We start from the raw sequence: 6647 nt of genomic DNA on the forward strand, positions 1-6647 counted from the left end.
AAGAGAAGAGAAGAGAAGAGAAGAGAAGAGAAGAGAAGAGAAGAGAAACAGGAAAAGAAACAGAAAAAGAAACAGAAAAAGAAACAGAAAAAGAAAAACTAGGAATAGCAGTAACAGTAAAAATGAGGTTTCTTGACTTTCCTAGAAGTCTTCTTGTTCCCACAGAGGACCATTTGCACTGCAAGAAGCTGCCCTGAACAACCCAGTCTCCTACCCTCAAAAACGTTTCCTGCAACCAGGAGGCAAACAGCACTAATTCCCTGTTCCTCAAAGCTGGCAGGCAGAGAAACTGTAAGCACAACCAACGTCAGTGCAATCCTTTGGAGATTTTCAAGAGATTGTAAATACATCCTTTGAGTGTGTGGTACTATGGTCAACATCTTAGCAAGCTGCCTTTTTCCAGAATCTAAGGATAGCAAGACAACCCAGTGTATAAGCTGTATGACTCAGCCACTGGCTATTACCACGATCTCTCTCAAGCACCATCTGAAATCTGTGCCCAAATGCTGACTTCTAATTAGTCTAAAAAAAATCCCCCACTATCATTTCAGCAGTGACTAAATTAGAAGATCATAGGAATAGAGAACTATAAAATTAAACACTTTATATGAAAGAAGTTATTTACTAGGAAAAAGAAATAATTGTCTGATTTTATTAGATAAAGTATCAATAAATTTGTTATATATCAGTCACATACTATACAGCAGCATACTTGAATAAACCAAAAATAAGAGGTATGACACAGGTCAGGACACTATTAGCACTGGAGCACAGTTTTCACTACCAGGAAACACTCCAACTACCACCAGCTTAAAAACAGAACGTTGGCTGTCAAGACACAGTATGAACCAATTTTGCAAGCTACAGACACACGTGTGACTTCAGTCTTACACCACCAGAGACAGGTTTTCAAAAGGCACTTTCAGATGAGAACCTGTGACAAGTTTTTCTATTCTGTATAGTTTCCAGACCAAGGCACGGCAAACTGCTTCTCGGGTTTTAACTGAACTCTTGCTCTTCTAACACAAACACACTTTGGATAATGTGATGGTGACTGTTCCCTGACAATGAGCAGACATGAGCACTAAGAGCAGGGCACTTGGCTCTTATTATATATTAGTTGTTATGCACAGGTTCCACTTCTCCTCTTTCCAAGGTTTGCCTCATGCTCCAACCAGCTCTGCTCCCCTCACATTTACACCATCACAGATCTTCCCTCTCTGCACAGAGATGTGCACCTCATTCTCTTCCCTGCCTGCTTCTCAGCACCTCCACCTCATACCTCATACACCCCGTACCAAACAGAACCCCTGAACTTGTTAGTACTGCAGCAGCAGGCAATGAACAGCAAGCAGGAAAGGAGGGGTGTTCAGGTCAGGACCACAGCATGGGCTCTCACAACCCTGATCTTCACGTGGGTATGATGCTAACATGGTCAGTCCAGCAGAAAGGTGACTGGGAAGCATGAGCACCTGAAGGGCTCTCCTGCACAGACTCCAGCAACAGAACCCATAGGTGCTAAAGGAAAGCATCCTCCTCCTTAATTTCTCTTCCTCTTTGGGGAAGACAGAGAAAAATCAGGCACCACTGTAAGAAATACAGGCTGTGGGGGTAATCCAAAGATGAGAAACATAACATAATTGGTTCAGGTAAAGGCAGGCCTATCTGAGGGAGCTCCTTGATGCTGCTGCTGATAGGAGACTGATATGGCCAAGGAAGGAAAAGTGAAGCTTTGGCAGCTTATTAACTGAAGTTATCTTCTTAGAGTTATGCTACAGATCACAGGTTAGGTCCTTCCCCACCATATCCACATGGTGTGAAGAAGCAGATATTCAGCTCTCCAATGGATGAAATCTATGCAGGTGTCTATAGGCATGCATGAAGTAAACACACAACAAAACTAGCACTGCATATGCACACCTTATAAGATCTGCTTCCTCTGCTGCACAGTAGTGTAATAGGATGCATTTTGAAGGACCAGACACAATCAATCCAAGTGCTTCTCTTCTTTTCGAGGACTAGCAGATCAATAGCCACGTGCTCCAGGCAGGTCAAAGCAAAGAGACAGAGCATGACAGGTGCAGCCCTCCCAGAGGCTGGAGGAACAGGGCTGCAACTGCTGATCTGCTCTGCAACACCGTTCCAAGGTCATTCCGTGGCACTTCACAACCCCAGTACACCCAGCTCCACCAACATGCACCAGGATGGTGGAGGAGCTGTGTTTGTAAACTTCTGCAGGAGACTCAGCCCTCATATTTGCCTCCAAGGAAGGAGCTGATTGAGTTAATTGCCTCTTTAAACTTGGTCAAGTCATTGAACAGCTCTGACAAAGTTTTGCTACATGTAAAATCAGGGAGCTCTTTTGCAAACCACTTTCACAGCTCAGGTCTGAAGATTATTCAAATGTGATATTACTTGGACATTACTCTTGAGGGAAGAGATAGCTGAAGCTGGGAATTAGAACTCCATGAAGTCCCCAAGTCACAGCCTGACCAGAACCCAAACTGAATGGCCTCTGCCAAAGCCAAATATCACCAAAGTTCCTTAAAGCAAGGAAAACCTGAATTGCACTCTCCCTCACAAACCACAACCAAACAGCAGCTTCACTCCAGCTCCCAGCACCCGGAATCTGAGTGAGCACAGTGAGAGCAGGCATTTCCCTCTCCGGGAGTTTTTCTAGGGCAAACTGGAGGATCCATTATTGGAAGTCGGTGCTGGGAATCACACAGCGCTGCTGGATGTCAGAAAGCCTTCATTCAGGGAACTGTCAGACCTGGCACCGTTTACAGGCAGCAGTGTCACAACAAAGCCTGTGTGGAATCTCCCAGTGTTTAGGAAATATTCCCAACCTGGAGTTACTGTACATCTCAGGCTTTACTCCTGGGCAGCAGTAATGTCACTGAGACACGGAGCCACCTGCATTCTATCACATGAGCGCAGTGCAACCCCACCTAGCCACACCGGAGCCATATCTTTACTTGTGCCCTGCGGCAATCCACACACATTTCCTCAGTAATCACTGAGGCTCAGTAAGGAGAAGCAGTAGGGATGTTCCACCCACTCTTCGGTGCAACAAACTTTATTTGGTACTACAGTAATTGCGCAGGGGACACTCCTCAGCAGGCAGAGGCACAGCTTGCCTGCCACAGGGCAGAGCTGGGTGGGTGCACTGCCAAGGAAAGGTGCTGCTTAGACACCGCGGGCTGGGCAGGCAGCACCATGAGCTGCAGGTCCACACCCAGTGGCCCCATTCAGACCCCACCGCACTCAGGATGAGCATTCTCTGCTCACAGACCTGAAGGCCGGGGAGGGCCTCGGCCTGCTGCAAAACGTATCCCTCTCCTTCCACCCCACCTCAAACACAGCCCCGCAGCCTTCGAGCCCGCTGAGCCCCGGGATCCGCTCCTCTGCCAGCCGCCTCATGGAAGGTACACCGACATCCATTTTGGGAGCGCGACAGCGCAGTCCTGCTGGCAAAGTTTAGCACCCTGTCCCAAGTTCAGGCGAGGAGCACGGTGAACGAAGCGAAGGCAATGGACGTAACGCAAATGGATGGGCGAGGTGCAGAAGCCCGAACGCTGCTGTACGAGGAATTTCCGAACCGCTGCGGAGCGAGCACACCGGGCCGTCGAGGGGACGGCAGGCCAAGGTGAGCGAGATCGCTTCAGCCCACACCGGCTCCCCGCGCAGCTCCGGGCAGGCCCGGCCCGCAGCCCCGCCGAGCCGAGCCCAAACGCCCGGCCCTAAAGCCAGGGCCGCGCCGGACCGGGGGCTGCGGCGAGTCGCCCACCTGCCTGCCCGCGGCGGCCGTCCGCTGCCCGGCTCCGGCGCCCGAGGGAGGAGGAGGAGGAGGTGGCGGCGGCGAGGGCCGCGGGGCGGATGGCGGAGTCGGTGCCGCCTCCGCCGCCCCCCTCCTCCATCCATCCGTGGCGCAGCGGTGCCTCGGGAGGAGGGCGCCCGGGGGTCGGCGGAGTCCTGCCCGGGGCCGCACCGCGCCGGCGGGAGGGGAGACAGCGGGGAGGAGGAGAAGCGGGACCAGAACCCGGACATCATGGCTGCGGCAGCCCCCTCCCCTCCGGCCGAGGCTCGGTTCCCCCGTCCCGCGCTCGCCCTACTCTCACTGCGGAGGGGCGCGGGGCCGCCCGGCGGGCCCCGTTACCTGCTTCCCGGGGACGCTTCGGAGCCGCCTCCAACATCGGCAAACACTAAAGAGAACTGACCCCGCCGCCGCGGCGGCCGCCGCCGGCCACAACCACTCCGCCCCCCCCCGGCGCTCCCGCCGCGGCCCCGCCGCACCGCCGTCCCGCCGCCCTCCGCCCCGCGCCCGCCGTCGGCCTCGCTCGCCGTCCCGCCATCCCCCCTCCGGCCCCCGGCGCCCGCGGCGGGTTCCCGGCACAGCTCCGGAGCCTCGCTCCCCCCCGCTCCCGCAGCACGAATGGCCCCGTCCGCATCTCTTCCCGGCCCGGCGAGGCCGCGCAGCGCCTCTAGCGGCAGCCATACCGCGGGCGCCGGGGCCGCCTGCCCGCCGCCCCAATTCCTGCCGCGCTGCTGAGGCCGGTTGCGTTGGGCCCTCCGCGGCGCCCCCGGGTAGGGACGAAACGGAGCGGACCGGACGCTGCCGGCGCCGTGCAGACACGAAGCCCCAGCGGGCCCGGCCACTAACTCGTCGGCGGCCGCGGCACCGAGCGAGGAGCTCCGCTATTCACACGTGCTGCGGCCGAGCCGGCTCCTCACGAGGCGGCCGTACGAGAGCGGCGTAAGCATAGAGAACTCGGCACCCGCAAGTTCTCAGCGGGCGGATGGATGAGCCGCGGTAGCTCCGTCACTCGCCCTGCTGCGCCCGCCGTCCTTTTAACTTCACGGTTCTTTCAGTTTCGCACTAGAGAGGACCCCCCTCCCCCCCACCCCCGGGAAGAATCAGCTTTTACTCCAGCTGCGTTATCGTCCGTCTGAGCAGCAGCTGTCACCCGCCGAGCTGCTAGCTTTTACCCCCTCCGAGAGCAGCCCCGCAGCGCTTTACCTCTCCTTTCCTCCCGTTTTCCCCCGGCCGTGACCCGCCCCCTACCGACAGCCCGGCCCATGCCGATGCCGCACCGGGAGCTGCTGCCTGCTCGCTAGGGCATGCAGGCAGACCTACGTGCGCGGCCGGGAGAACGAACGCCGCGAAGATACGGGGCGAGAGGAGAACCGCTTTTGTAATTCGGTTTTATTCATCTCGCTCTGCCTCCGGGCGCCTAACAGCCCTGCTTTCAGGCTGCTCGCCTCTCCCAGGCAGGAGTGGTGAGAGGAAGGCTGAATGTCATTAACACGACTGATGTCAGCATCTCAATCCGTGCGGATTACGTGGTGTCCGATCGAATCACGGCTCCTTCCAGCAACACACACGGTGAAGAGGAGTGCAGCTGCTGCAGCTGTTATGTATTGCCCTCGTGGAGCAGTGACCACAGGCCCAGAGGCTCCAAGCAGCAGCAGTGGCAAAACATCGGCTTCCCAGCTAGCAGCTGCCCAGGGAGGCTGCAAACCCCTCCAGGTTATCAACACTCAGTGCAGCTTTTCAAGGGCTTCCGCCTAACAGCAGTCGTACGGTTCTATTACCAAAGCATCGTCCCTAGTGCCACCTTTCAGGGCTTTGCTAGTCACTTACGCAATACAGGGCTGGGCAGGAAAAACAAAATGGAAAGCACATCGTAATGCCAGATTTAGGCTGAACCATTTCTCAGCAATGAAGCCTTTCTTTAAATTAACAGTAGATAGAAAAATGAAAGTACTGAGGCACAGGTGAAATAAATTAATTTCTGACTATCTCGGAACATCAGATGCATCAAATACAATTTTTGAAACCAATAGATACTTGCTCATGATCAGAACAAAGCTGAAATTTGCATTTCTTTCAGCATCTATGCTATTCCATGGAATTATTTTAAAACCTCGTCTTGAAACCAAGCAGGGAATCGGCGTGGCATGATGATAGATGGAGCCCAACCAGTTTCCCAGGTGCTAGGGGTATAACTGCACCCTAACAGTGCACCCCCAGACACAGTGTATACATTTGTATATTAGAAACAATTTATACATCGAATACACATACTGATGCTTAGTGACAAGATGGTGTTATGAGTATCTAGGTGACAGTGAGGTTTTATTCACATTTAGAGAACACTACTATGACATAATTTGTTTAAATACACTTTCGGGAATGCAGCATTTGCTAAGACAGCTTTATACACACCCTTGATTCAGCTGGGGTAGCTTTTCATCTCCTTCCCTTCTCATTCTTCCGTTGTTTAGTTTTCTGGCATTCCTTACCTTGTATTCCATGTAAGAATTGAGCTCAAGAATACAGTAGGATGTAATTCCTTACGTACTCTTCTGCCATAATATACTAATGGGAAATAATGCAAATACTTTCTGTGAGGCTACTGCAAAAGCTTTTGCACAAGCAAAGATAATTTAGAAGCTGGATCATGACAGATTCTATGAACGTTTGTTTGCTTTTACTTATGGCAATTTTAACTGACTGTTAGCTTGAAGAACACTCCTGTACCACAAAGTACTGAACCTGAGCTTTCAGGAGTCATTGTGTTTCCAACAAGCTCCTAGTATCTCCAGTCTGTGCTACTGATATTCAACATTTGCATGATAGTGTC

At 53.1% G+C, this 6647-nt stretch overlaps 1 protein-coding gene across 5 annotated transcripts in view; it reads right to left on the reverse strand.

Moving 5' to 3' along the window:
• STAU2 (staufen double-stranded RNA binding protein 2) overlaps positions 1-5045 on the reverse strand; it is a 168371-nt gene extending 163326 nt beyond the window's left edge. For 4 of the 5 annotated variants that reach the window (XM_042869931.1, XM_042869929.1, XM_042869927.1 and 1 more), the window contains exon 1: positions 4160-4247. The gene's annotated coding sequence lies outside the window, so the exon portion shown is untranslated. Of the gene's footprint in view, positions 1-4159; positions 4248-5020 lie in introns of those variants that run through there. The other variant, XM_042869928.1, reaches the window with a different exon arrangement.
• Between the last annotated feature and the right edge of the window lie 1602 nt (positions 5046-6647).

Source organism: Lagopus leucura, unplaced genomic scaffold (genome assembly GCF_019238085.1).
Source record: "Lagopus leucura isolate 7727_CA_CO unplaced genomic scaffold, USGS_WTPT01 Super-Scaffold_100002, whole genome shotgun sequence".
Lineage (NCBI taxonomy): Eukaryota > Metazoa > Chordata > Aves > Galliformes > Phasianidae > Lagopus > Lagopus leucura.